This window comes from Eptatretus burgeri, chromosome 8 (assembly GCF_056783735.1).
Source record: "Eptatretus burgeri isolate ZD-2024b chromosome 8, Ebu_testis_v1, whole genome shotgun sequence".
Lineage (NCBI taxonomy): Eukaryota > Metazoa > Chordata > Myxini > Myxiniformes > Myxinidae > Eptatretus > Eptatretus burgeri.
In genome coordinates this window covers 25957913-25972761 of record NC_140968.1, presented here as the reverse complement: position 1 = coordinate 25972761, position 14849 = coordinate 25957913, and the positions used below count along the sequence as shown (strand labels likewise).

Here is a 14849-nt window from a genome sequence, read left to right as displayed (position 1 = left end):
TTGATCACCGACCAACCAGTTAGAATTCCGGCTCTCACAGACCTGTTAGTTTTGGCTTTAAGAAGCCCTCCCATTCTCCACTCATTACCTGTATTAACCACACCTGTTTGAACTCGTTACCTTCGCAAACTTTGTTGCGAAGGTTATGTTTTTATCGCTCTGTATTCATTTATTTATTTGTGAATATGTGTGTTTGTTTGTTTGTTTGTTATTCGCATAACTCAAAGTATTGAACTGAATCGCAGCAAATTTGGTGGGATGATTGGTTATTATCCAAGGACCATTTGATTAGATTTTGGGAGCGATCGGGTCAAGGTCAAGGTCATGAAAAGGTCAAATCGTCTTTTTACCATTGCGAGGTCAATTTGTATCTAATTTGCATGCAACTAATGCCAAGATGTTCAGAATTCAATGCCCCATCTTGTGATATACGATATGACATAGGAAATTTAATGTTTTTAAACCATCATAACACATATGAGATGGCAGATGTGGTATGGGATTAAATACCCTCACAATCAACGGTTTCTGAGGGGGGGGGCAAAATGTAGCATTGGCGAAGGTATGCGCTCTACTGAGTGCCCATTCTAGTTATGTGCATAAAAGACAGCTGTCCACACTCAATCAATCAGACTCCATCCTCTCCACAATGGGCAAGACCAGAGAGCTGTCTAAGGACATCAGGGACAAAATTGTGGACTTCCACAAGGCTGGGATGGGCTACAGGACAATAGGCAGGCAGCTTGGTGAGAAGGCAACAACTGTTGGCACAATTATTAGAAAATGGAAGAAGTTCAAGAGAACAGTCAATCTCCCTCGGTCTGGGGCTCCATGCAAGATCTCACCTCGTGGAGCCTCACTGGTCATGAGAAAGGTGAGGGATCAGCCCAGAACTACACGGCAGGACCTGGTCAATGACCTGAAGAGAGCTGGGACCACAGTAGCAAAGAAAACCATAACAAATTACGCCGTCATGGAGTAAAATCCTGCAGCGCACGCAAGGTCCCTCTGATCAAGCCAGTGCATGTCCAGGCCTGTCTGAAGTTTGCCAATGACCATCTGGATGATCCAGAGGAGGAATGGGAGAAGGTCATGTGGTCTGATGAGACCAAGATAGAGCTTTTTGGTTTAAACTCCACTCGCCGTGTTTGGAGGAAGAAGAAGAATGAGTACAACCCCAAGAACACCATCCCAACCATGAAGCATGGAGGTGGAAACATCATTCTTTGGGGATGCTTTTCTGCAAAGGGGACAGGATGACTGCACCGTATTGAGGGGAGGATGGATGGGGCTATGTATCGTGAGATCTTGGCCAACAACCTCCTTCCCTCAACAAGAGCATTGAAGATGGGGTGTGGCTGGGTCTTCCAGCATGACAACGACCTGAAACACACAGCCAGGGAAACTAAGGAGTGGCTCCGTCAGAAGCATCTCAAGGTCCTGGAGTGGCCTAGCCAGTCTCCAGACCTGAACCCAATAGAAAATCTTTGGAGGGAGCTGAAAGTCTGTGTTGGCCAGCGACAGCCCCAAAACCTGAAGGATCTGGAGAAGATCTGTATGGAGGAGTGAGCCAAAATCCCTGCTGCAGTCTGTGCAAACCTGGTTAAGAACTTTAGGAAACGTCTGATCTCTGTACCAAAAATTAAGTTCTGTTTTTCTGATGTATCAAATACGTATTTCATGCAATAAAATGCAAATTAATTATTTAAAAATCATACAATGTGATTTTCAGGATTTTTGTTTTAGATTCCGTCTTTCACAGTTGAAGTGTACCTATGATAAAAATTACAGACCTCTACGTGCTTTGTAAGTGGGAAAACCTGCAAAATCGGCAGTGTATCAAATACTTGTTCTCCCCACTGTATATATATATATATATATATATATATATATATATATATATATATATATATATATATATATATATATATATATATATATATATATATATATATATATATATACATACATAAACACACACACACAAAATATGTATTTGCTTTCTTCTCAGAAACTACACACACAATTCCGATGAAACCTGACCACAACCTTCATCACCTGTGATGTACCGTCCTTTGTTCATGGCATTAAAGAATTGGGGTCTAAGGGGGTCTACAGGGGGTGTTCCCTAAAAAATAGGTATTTACTTTCTTCTCCAAAACTACACACACAAATTTGATGAAACTTGATCACAACCTTCATCACCCGTGATGTACCAAAGTTTGTTCACGTCATAAAAAAAAATTGGGGCCATAACATCGGTTCATTGGTACATTTTGCTGATTCCATCCCATGTTGACTTCCTCCTCTGTTTCATTATTCGACCAAGTGAGCGCCCAGGGGTAATGCCCCTATTTTTATAACTATGCTTTGATCTTAGCAATTGCATATTCCTATGGTATTTTGGGGTTTTGCAAGCTTGAACTTTCTGTTCAACATCAAACACTGGCAAAATAAAAATAAACACAAAGACCATAGAAATATTGCTTTTTTTCCTTACAAGAGCAAGGCTCTTGGAAGAGCAAGGCAGAACTAGCAGTGGGACAAATATCAAGGGAATAAATCAACAGGAAAAGATGAGAGGGAGGAGGTGGGAAAATACTCAACAGGCAAGAAAGATGGTTCGGTTAGGAAAAGTTAATGGGGGTAATAATGATCATGGGTCAGAATTGAGGACAAGAGATGGTGGTGCACTGCTTGCTTGAAGCCCTGGAAGGAACAGTGGTTGGGGGGGACCTCTGGAAGGTGGTTCCATAGATGGGAGAAGTGAAAAGTTGAGCTGTGCAGTCAGCCAGGATTTTGGAAATTTAACCAGGAGGGGTTTAATGGAAGAACGTGTGCATCCTGAAGTTGCTGGGGAGAGTCTGAGGACTGAAAGAGCAGGAGAAATGTTGGAGAAGAGACAATTGAGATCAGAGAGATTACCGACCTGCCTGCAATGTGAGAGCAAAAGTCCTTGTGCTTCACCCTCATCACAAGAGATTTGAATAATTTTGAGAGAGTTCAATGCCGCATAATCCAGGAGAGACGGATGTGATGCTGAGGCGCCAGCCCATAGCAGAGAGCAGGACTCCAATGAACTACAAACAAAGGCATTGTAAACTTTGAGTAGCTCTGATTTCCAAGGAAAGACTTGGATCGACGGATGATGCCAGAGCTCCAGCTGGATTTGGAGGCCAACCCTGCTATGTGGTTGGCCCAGAAAAGGTCATGGCTGAAGGTGAAGCCTAGAAGTTCGATAGACTGAACTTCTTCCGGTGTATGATCAAGGAAATAGAGAGGTGGGTTAGTTTGATGATCATTCCGGAGTGACCGGGTGAGACTATGAGATTTTCCAGGTTTGAAGAAAGTTTTTGGTCCAAACATTTATCAGAATGGAGTCTAATCATTTACAGATTGGCAGAGAGTGATGTAGCTGCTGTCTGCCGGGCAGAGGAATGGTGGGTGTACTGTACAACACAATGTGGAGTCACCTGTAAAAAGGAAGAGAGGGTTTTCCAGAGCATCGGAGAGGTAATTAATAGAGATGGGGAACAAGACGAGGTCCAACAAACTCCCTTGGGGACCTCCAGCCTCCACCGGGAGACGGTTTCATTGATGGAAACACGTTGATTGCATGAGTGGAGGAAGTCAGAATTCGCTTCCCCGAAAATGGTTTAAATCTGACCTAGCGTGTTTATAAAATGTTGAATAATGCATGTAGATTAATACTTTATAGAGTTTGTTACCAATATGTACCCATCATCTTTTCTGGTCAACAAATGCATCAAAAAGCTGTTTAGACCAACAATTGACTGCATAGTATGATAAGGATTACTGACCCTATTAAAGAGCACATTGGAGGGAAGAAACTCTTGATTGTAGGCCATTAAGAATGATTGTTGGTGGACGTCAAAGATCCCATATTGTCTTAAGCAAAGTGCAGGTGATTGTCACCAGCACCGTGGTCTTGTGAGCTCTCCAAGTCTAATCCCCGACTTGGGACACTAGCATCCCCTCATTCACTATGCAACGATGGTCCATGGCAAAGGCTGAAGCATACATAGCAAGGATAAATAACAACACATACCTCCATCTCTACCCATCTACATACCTCCACCCACCTCCACCACTACCCATCCACCCACCTACCTACCTCCACCTACATCCACCCATCTACCTCTGCCCAACCACCTACATCCACACCTACTCACCACCTGCCTCCACCCCACTCATCCACCTCCACCCCAACCCATCCACACACTTCCAACCCCACCCATCCACTTACCTCTACCTCAACCCAGCTACAACTTACCCCCACCCATTAACCTGCCTACCTTCCTCCCTCCACCCCCTCCTCCTCAATTTAATTTGTTTTAATCTATCTGAGTGTTCCTTTGTGGACTTTCATTTATATTTGTAGTGTGTGTTCATGCCAATTCAATAATTTAGGTTTTGTTCAACTCACGAAGGCTGCTCTCTTAATACCTCCGCCACCGAAGGTGGGCTGAAGTTATGTTTTCACCCCTGTCTGTCTGTTTGTCTGTGAGCAGGATATCTCAAAGAGTTGTGGACGGATTCGGACGCAACTTGGTGGACAGGTTGGGTGTGTAACAAGGACGAATTGATTAGCTTTAGGTGAAGATCTGGATCCAGAAACTAGAATTTTAAAATATTTTAAGTGATTCTTCACTATTGAGAGATGGGGCCAAAATCGTTATATTGCACGATATTTCAAAACTCGGAGAATGAGTTTGTTAGGTGATGAGAACAAATCGATTTGATTCTGGTTCTGGTTCAGGTCCGGATCCAGGTACGGCCTATCAGTGGGATACAAAACGTAAACTGTTCAGCCTGGTGGAGGTATGCACTCTACTGAGTGCCGTTCTCGTTCTTTGTGCATTAATAACATTAGTGAGTACAGAGTTTCGTTCAGTGACAGCAAGATGTGAAGCTCCACTGTAGTTATCCAATGTAAGAGTGAATGCATAATGATTGAGATGTCCAATTTGTAGAATTGTAAATATCGGGGAAACCTTCTAGGAAAGGAAAACGATCATCACACAATGGTTCGTTGAAGTTTGATACTTTTTTCACTTTAATAACAAGTGAAAACTCGTTTTTCGACCCATTCTGACTTCACATCTGATTTAATAATCACTTACAAATTGTTACTTTTGGTAAAAACAACTATCGCTCGATATGGAATGAACTAACTAGTTACAATATTGTGTTCAGTTATGTTAAGACAAGTTGCTTCAGTGTGCTTTATAGAACAACCGATTGTAATGAAATATAACAGGTTCAAAGGTAGGTAACTAACAATCCACATTCTATGAGGATAACATTTTGGACAAATACATTTGCAATAGGCAGACAAAAAGAAGAAGAACAGAAAACACTTGATAAACACGACGATGGTTTCACCAGCAAGTGACAACGACAAATAAGACGTGTTTGTATGGGAGGCATGTTTATCTTATCAGAACAGGCACTGCTTGAGATACTGGTGCAGATAGTCTGTCTGATAGCACTTGGCGACTCGAGGTACTTCCCTCGCTTAAAGATTCCTAAAACCAGGACTTCGTACGGTTACCGGGCAGAACCTCCGGCAAACAAAGCTAACCCAACAGGGCCATGAACACCTATCATTAGAAGCCGATGGGCGATGCTAACAGTTAGTTGTACATCATTGGACGTTACATCACCACCATGAATCACGATGTTGCCTCGTTAGATAATCTCAACGCTTCTCTGTCATTTCTGATAATTACCTTCAAACTCACACGGCTTACCTCACACAAACTCCACATCTAACCACACAGCAGAGGCGGTGTGAAGATGGTACACATGTGCTCAACATGATAGTTTGAAGATGGTACACATGCGCTTTAACAAGATCATGTGTTTAAGATTGTCTAATTCCTGAAGGCATTGTGAAATGTTGGTAAAAGAGAAATAAGCTTCTTTAAAAAACAAAAACAAAACATAGGTCGACAGCCATTGAACAAAGGAAGAAGAGTGAAGTGGGCACACACCTGATTACAACCGTGAACACACCTCATTACAATGTTAAAACATTCTGATTACAAACTTAAGCACATATGGTTACAATCATAAACACACCTCATTACAACCGTAAGCACACCTGATTACAAAATGAAACATCTCGTTACAAACTTGAACACACCTGGTTACAAACATAAACACCTGATCACAACCATAAACAAACCTGATTGCAATCGTAAACACACCTCAACATGACCATGAACACACATGATCACAATCGTAAACACCCCCGATTACAACCTCAAACACATCTGGTTATAATCATAACCACACCTGATGATATCCTTGATACCCTTAAATCGCATCTGGTAACAACCTTAAACTCCTCTGATTACAATCTTAATCACATCTGGTAGCAATCATAAACACACCTCATTACAACCATACAAACAACTTATTAAAACCTGAAACACACCTTATTACAATCATAAACACACCTCATTATACAATTGTAAACACACCTGATTTCAACAGTAAACATACCTGGTTACATTCGTAAACACACTGGGTTTACAGCAATCGTAAACACACCTCATTACAACCTTAAACACATCCAATTACAAAATTAAACATCTGGTAACAACTGCAAACACACCTCATTATTACCGTAAACACACCTCATTACAACCATAAACACACATCATTACAACCATAAACACGCTTCAATAAAACCTTAAACACGCGTCATTACAACCTTAAACACCCCTCACTACAACCTTAAACACCCCTCACTACAACCTTAAACACCCCTCACTACAAACTTTAACACGCCTCATTACAACCTTAAACACACGTCATTACAACCTTAAACACACGTCATTACAACCTTAAACACACGTCATTACAACCTTAAACACCCCTCACTACAACCTTAAACATATCTATTTCAAAATGAAACAGGATTACAACCTTAACCACATCTAGTAACAACCGTAAACACACCTGGTTACAACCATAAACACACCTGATTACAACCTTAATCACACCTGATTACAACCATAATCATATGTCATTACAAAATTAAACACATCTGGTAACAACTAAACAACCTGAAACCAATCTGGTAACAATCGTAAATACACCTCATTACAACCTTAAACACACCTGATTGCAACCTTCGAGATTTTAAAAAACATGCATGGGGTGCCAAGCACTTTTATTTTTATGAAAACACCTGCTCCCTCCAGGAGCAGCCTGACAGCAGGGGTGGGATATTGGGGGATGTGGGGCAAATACATTTTGTACTGTGGCTTGTAATCCCCCCTCTCTCCAGCAGATGTCAGAAACCATGCGAACTGCGCCACATGACCAAGCGAGAAATTGTAAGTCGTCTCTTCCCCCCCACCGCGATGTCGGGGGGGGGGGATTTTTTGTGTGCCCATGAACTGTCGCTGGGTACCTTCAGCACATGTGCAGAATTTGGTGGAGATTGGCCCAGCGTTATTTTCTTTTCTATAATTATCAGACATACAACAACATACATAGAGAGAATTGCCTTATTTAATACTGTTACGAATTCTGGCCCGCCCGCGTGCGATCGGCCGCGTAACTCTAATCGCAACCGTATCGTCCACCGGATGGACAATTCAGTCGTGACCCTCTCGGAACAACGCCGGGAGCTAGTCACGGGTGGGTCTTTCGACCTCACCACAATCGTGCCAATCGGCCACCCGCGCAGGATAGGGTTGTTCGCCAAACTCGACCTACCTAAGTACCTGCGCGGGTAGTTAACCGAGCGATCGTACCTCGCCGCAGGTCAGCCGAGAACACGAACCGCTTAAGCGGTCCGTTCCGTGCTTCAGTGATAACTGAGCGGTGTTATCGCTGACCTCGACGGATGTGATTATTTTCCGGGTATTCAAACCCCTCCACTAATTATTCCTCGAAGTAAGGTGGAACTTTCAACGAAGGAAAGGACGCAACAACGGGATACAGTTCAACATGCACATTTATTACACTACACAAGTATTTACAACAATCATGCACGTATGTCCAGGCAAATAGAAGCAAAAGTAATACGACCGACTAAAGCAATGTACAAGCACTTAATCAGTTTTACTTGTCGGACTGGCGCCACAAACACACATACAAAAGCCCCAAAAAAAAGAAGAACCTCCCTTGTTGCGGCCGGTGAACCGTCTCCGGCACTCTCCGTGTCTGCTCTCGCAGGTCCACCTCAGGCCGCCTGCGGCGCCCTCTGTCCGCGTCTCCCACCAATAGGCCTCGCCGGGCCACGAGCGCGGGAACGAACGAGGAGGAAGGGAACGCGAGTTGGTTTGTGGATCAACCGTCACGAGGAGAGAGCATACGGGAGGACCAAAGAGATATCCAAGAGGAAGGAATGCATACACCAAGGGGCGAAGAAGAGAAGAGAAGAGAGCGCGCCCCACCCGTGTCTGTCCTTTATGGAGCGGGGCTCCGCCCTTCGTTCCGCCCCGTTTCGGGCTCCACCCCCCTTCTGGGAGCTTCCCAAAAAGGTGCGTTCCTCACCCCTGATTGCGTCACACCGCGCATCCACCAATCGGGAGTGAGCTGCCCCACCCCTCCCCTTCACACCAAGCACGGGGAAAAATGGCGGGAAAAAACCCCACAGGCTTCACAAGTGGTTTTGTTCTACCAATCCTTTTCGGACGGTTTCCGTGGTGCGGAAACCGTCTTACCATGGTCCGCGGAGGATGGCGTTCGCAAGCGGGCGTAGTGGCGAAGATGGTGGTGATTGTTGTGGGGGTGGTTTGAGCGTGGTGGGCGTTGTGGCGTGGTTGGTGGCGGTTGTTGTTTGCGTGGAGGTTTGTGGCAATGGTGGCTCAAAATAACGATAGATAAAGAAAAACGGCTAACTAAAGCGTCGCAGCCCGAATGAAATTCACATATTCCCTCTAAACAACGGGTGTGGGCTAACTACACATGAACTTATCGATATATCTCACCTGAAGACCCTTTATGGTGTATTGCGAATTTCCACAACCGTAACAATACACATAGTTGGATAGGATAACATCATACGCTATAGCAGTGGTTCTTAAACTTTTTATCACCACGCCTCCTCTCGTAGATGGTCCTTGCCTCCATGCTCCCCCCCCCCTTTCACATCCTCAACCAAATGATTAAAAATTCCTCCTTAATTAAAAGGAAAAACTGAAAAAAAATGCGTGTTTTTAATATTTTTTATTGAACAAAGAATTCTGTATAAGCAACACTCACACACACAGCATATTTAATGAGATACTTGACATTGCTTCTTAGCTACCAGATGTTGAATGCATGGTCGAATGCCAGAGAGAGCACAACGCAAGTCCCCTTCAACGTTCAGCTTGTTTCTGTACTTGGTCTTGACAGCAACGAGCGTGGAAAATGCAGCTTCACAAAGATACGTTGATCCAAACATTGTCAGAATCCAAAGAGCTTGATGTGAGATCAAAGGGTAAACAGGAAGGTACATGACCTAGAACGTCTCTAGATCCAGTTTTTTGAAGTCTTCTTCAGCCAAGGAGTTGAACTTTAACTCAAGAAACTCCTCTTGCACTTAGTCTGAAATATCAGCTACTTCACATTGAAATGGGTTCCTAATGAAGTTCCAGTCTTCACGCTTCTCATCTATATCTGGAAAGTATCTGATGAATTCTGCTTTCAATTCATCAGATGAGTAATTATTTGTTTCTTTAACTCAGAATCAAGGTAACTGTGAATGAGAGCAGAATCCAAGTTAGCAAAACTGGCTGTATTTCCATCCTGAATTCGACATTTCCAGGGGTCGAGTTTGGCCATGAAGGCTCACATGACGTCATGGTGCATGATTATGTTGATGTTTTTCCCTTAGAGTTTGAGGTTGATGGCATTCAGCGCTTCAAAGATGTCCACCAAGTAAGCTAAAGAGAGCAAAAATCCTTCAGACTGGAACTTGTCATGGAGATCTGCTTTCTGCTGCGAATCTAGAAATGGTGCCACTTCTTCAAATGAAATATAAAATACAAATTTTAATATTAAATTTAAATAAATGTTAAATTTTAAAATTAATTTTAATACAGAAAATGGTAGGCCGAGTGGCAAATAGAAAACGAAAATTATTAAAGGCGATAATTTTTTTTTTATGTTCATCACGATATTATGCAAACATTTGTTAAGAGAATTCAAAAAATAATTAGTGAAATTCCTACTTTTTTCTCTGGGCTCACGCCCCCCCCCCCCCAGGTTAAGAGCCAATGTGCTGGAGTCACTGCAGCTGAGCTACAAACTACGAGTTATTAAAACATCAACTCTTAGCAGAGCCTCTTGGTATCTCAGGTACGAAAGAACACTCTACTTGGTTATTACCCCATCGTTACTGCAGCCATTGGACATCTCGTGAAAAGTTTTTCCACCATTCCAGTGAGTACATCTGTAGTTACCTCCACCACCTAAGCTGGAGGGAGGTTATGTATTCACCCGTTTGTCTGTTTGTTACTTGCAAAATCGAAGATTCGCACATATATTTGTTGGTCTGGTCTGTTATTCTGTCTGTCTGTCAATCGTCTACAGGTCACATTTTCACTCCGATCTTCACGAAACTTAACCACCTGGTAGAGGTAGTGACAAGCAGGAAGCCCATTGTTGAGGAAAATATGGCAAAAGGTCAAAGGTCAAGGTCACATGACATCAGTTTTCATCTGATTCACTTGATATATACTGTACTGTATATAAAACCAAAAAACACAGGTAGACGGTGAACCCTCGTGAAGCCTTGGAACATACCTTTTCGACATTTAGACCGTGAGAGCCCTGACACCTTTCAGACCCCTTCAACCCAATATATATATATATATATATATATATATATATATATATATATATATATATATATATATATATATATATATATGTATACACACACACACACACACACACACACACACACACACACACACACACACACACACGAGCAAATACAACCCGTGGTTTCGACGATAGGAATATTAAAGGGGGTGGAGAAGGAGGGAGGAGGGGGAGAGAAGGAGGGAGGAGGGGAGAGGAGGTGGAGGGAGGAGAGGGGGTGGGGGAGAGGAGAGGGAGAGGGGGTGGGGGGAGAGTAGAGGGAGAGGGGGTGGGGGGAGAGGAGAGGGAGAGGGGGTATATGGAGAGGAGGGAGGAGAGGGGCTGGGGAGGAGGAGGGAGGAGAGGGAGATGGGGTGGGGGAGAGGAGGGAGGAGAGGGGTGGGGGAAGAGGAGGGAGGAGAGGGGCTGGGAGAGAGGAGGAAGGAGAGGGGCTGGGGGGAGGAGGGAGGAGAGGGAGATGGGGTGGGGGAGAGGAGGGAGGAGAGGGGTGGGGGAGAGGAGAGGGAGGAGAGGGGGAGAGGGGTGGGGGAGAGGAGGGAGGAGAGGGGGTGGGGGAAAGGAGGGAGGAGAATGGTGAGAGGAGGGAGTACAGAGGGATGGAAGGGGGAGAGAGGAGGGAGGGAGGGGAGGAAGGAGGGAGAGAGGAGGGAGGGAGGGGAGGGAGAGAGGATGGAGGGGAGGTGGAGAGGGAGATGGGAGGTGAGAGGGAGAGAGCTGGGAGAGAGAGATAGTAGTGGGAGATGTGATGAAATGAATGGTAATTTACGATCTGAGGAAATAATTTTTCTGGTGGATCATTGATTATTAAAATTTGTAATCAAATGTAACAATATGTGTAGTGGATACAAATAGGTAACAGGCTTACCTGGGAGTTAAATCTCGGCATAGAACGTGTTCCAGGACTCGGGTTACCTCTGGCGGCAAAGTCTGAGTTGGGGAATAGAAGAGGGAGATAAAGTTTAGTTATGAATATTGTGGAAAGTGAAACTATGTAGAATTTTAAAAATATTAATCGATTTAATAAATGATCATTGTTCAAACATGGGTTTGAATCCCACTCCAGCTATAAACCTCCATCCTGGTGTTTCATGAGCGGGTGAATATAATCAATGTGAGTGCGTCCCTCGGATGGACGTTAAACGTGATTCTTGCCTGCTGGCCTTAGTTGGTGGATTTTAAAGATCTCACGGTGCCCTTCGCTAAGAGTGGGCGAGTTATCACCAGCACCCAGAACAGATCACAGATTCCTTCACCCTCAGTTGCGTATACTGTGTCAGAATGGCGACCCATCTCGGATTGTAATCCAAGCCAAGAAACTGCTTCAGTAGAACCAACCTTGATGATATGCCCGGTATTAGCTTAACGGTTAGGGTGGTGGGCTTGGGATCCTAGGATCCTGATTTCAAATTCCACTCGGCTGTTGAATTAATACCAGGTGGGGTTGACTCTCTGCCTGTCATCCTTCCAAGGTCAGCAAAGTGAGTGCCAGCTTGCTGGTATCCTGTGTCAGAGTGGCGACACATCCAGGATTGTGCCCAATAGCTAAGGAGACTGCTTAGGCAGCACCAACGCTCTGCGCAGAGAATGGTCTCAATGGATGGATGGATTGTCTGAGCAATGGGTTTTCCATTGTAAATATAAAGCAGCAGATTCAGATTTCATATTAAAAATTGATGGTTGAATAAAACTTCATTTGTGATGTCACTACTTATGCCTACAAAAGTGAGTGAATGATGATGAATGATAGGTGTGTGCAAAATGTATGAACCGAGGTGGTGAGCTAAAGTATGGAGCGCATGGCCTTCACTTTCCTGCTGGGTTCATATCTCGTGAGTGAAGTTAAGAGAAGAATACCAAGGCCTCGTCCTCGTGTGACCTGGTTGTCATTATTTCAAGCACACTGTTGTGCTTTGTATGAACAAGCTGCACCAGCTTTCGCACCGTGACTATCGTTGTCGAGGATTTTGATGCCACCTCGCTGTCGTCATAATAGCCCATAAATAGATATATAGACGTGATATTTTCGATCGGTTTTATTCTTCTTCTGCTCTTACTACCTGTAGTAAATTTGGGTACAAGCGGCTTAAAAAGAAATTCCATGAGCCAAAGTGTCCCCAAAATTAAGAAAAACGTTTTTTTCCCCCCCAAAAAATAATCACGTACCGTACTCAAACAATTCATTTCTATCTTCGTTGGGGACATTTTTGATCACACCACCTGTACTTGGCGACCTTTCGGAGACATCATAAGCGAATGAAGATGGTACAGTGTATGGGATATGAACAAGTAGCACAAACAGGTCAACTGCTGAAGTTCGAACCACGAATTAAAAGTTAAATGTTGATTGTTCATTAAATATAATTTGTATTAAATAACGTTGCGCTTCGTTGTTTGCATTAACATCAGCGCTGTGTCCATGTTGTGGGAAACACGTGCTTGGTTGGAATTCGTACAATAGCTGTGATGAGACAACAATCGATATAACTATATATACATACATACATTTTCTAGCGGGGTCTGCTTACACATCGTGTACAGGATGTTGTACACACACGCGCAATTATATATACTTACACATTGTGTAAGCATACGAACCACGTGCTTCCCCGTCGCCTCAGGTAGCTCACCTGCATTTGATTTTTCATTTACTTATTTTCATTTATTTATTTTCATTTATTTATATTTTCATTAATGGACGCTTTCTTCTGGTTCTGTGATTTTTTTTTCCCGGTGTATCGGCTTCGATGTCCGTCGGCACACAAAATTTCAGCTTTTACGTCACCGTGTGTTTGCGTGCGTACGTATGTGTGTCACCAGTCTTTAATATCACTCAGTCAGTGGTTCAAAAGAGCTAAGTATTTGACACACACACACACACACACACACACACACACACACACACACACACACACACACACACACACACACACACACACACACACACACACACACACACCGATGTTGATTTTTTTTTTAACACGAACACAGGGCTCAATGTTTCATGACGAGCAGAGTCGATGGGTGAACGGGCAGCGGACACCCGCGTCTAACAGAGCGGGCGAGCCGCCACGGCCCGGACACAGCCGCTCTGTGCCCCTCTCGGCACGGGCTCCATTACCCCCCGTCCGGTTACAATTAACGCATGTGTGCTCCTCTCTGTGCTGAACCGCACCACCGCGGGACTCGTTTTACGCTGCTGACCCGTCGGTGAAAGTAAATAAATCCGAACACGTGACGAGCGCGCTCTCGCGGCCGTCCCGAGCGAGGTGCGAGGCGCGAGGTGCGCCGTGGGATTTTCCTCACGCTCCGGACCGAAGCCGGTATATACTTTTTGGGTTGTTCTCGTTCTCTCGTGTCACACCCCTCCGCAGGTGTGCGTCAGTTCGTGAGATGTAATTACACCCCGTGGGCCGTGACGTAGTTTGTTTATGGCTCGTTTCAATCCGCCGGTCATCTTCTCTCCCAACGTAAAACTACAATAACCTCCCCCTGTCCCCCCTCGGCGATCTGTTCTGGGACGTGAAGCACACCGTGTTACTGACTGCGCGGAGCCCCCACAGCGGTGTGTCACGTTCGCGTGTTTTTCGCATACTTCTTCACTGTGGGAGTGATCGGCTCACACGGAGCGGGTTTTCACTTATTCTTTAAAATACAAAAAAAAATATATATATATATATATATATATATATATATATATATATATAAAAATCATTCCTCGCATCAAGCACGATCGACGTTAACTCGACAAATCAAATGTCCATTTCCCGAAATCCGGCTGGCCGAGCAAACGGCGCTCTGGTTATACACCGCTTATTCATTCGCCGCCTTTAGAGGCGAACAGGTTGAGGTTGATTCACGACCATTTGAACTGAACATGACGGTAGTCGGAAGGATTAAAAGGAGGGAAATGCATTGTTTGTTTATATTTTTTTTATACACAAATCGAGGCTCATGGAAGAGCAGCAGAATGACTGAACGGTGATGTTTGTTTA

General features: G+C 44.1%; 1 protein-coding gene across 1 annotated transcript in view; it reads left to right on the top strand.

Moving 5' to 3' along the window:
* The window catches only part of LOC147021361 (BTB/POZ domain-containing protein KCTD1-like), a 183455-nt gene that overhangs the window by 62846 nt on the left and 105760 nt on the right, over window positions 1-14849 (top strand). The window lies entirely within an intron of this gene.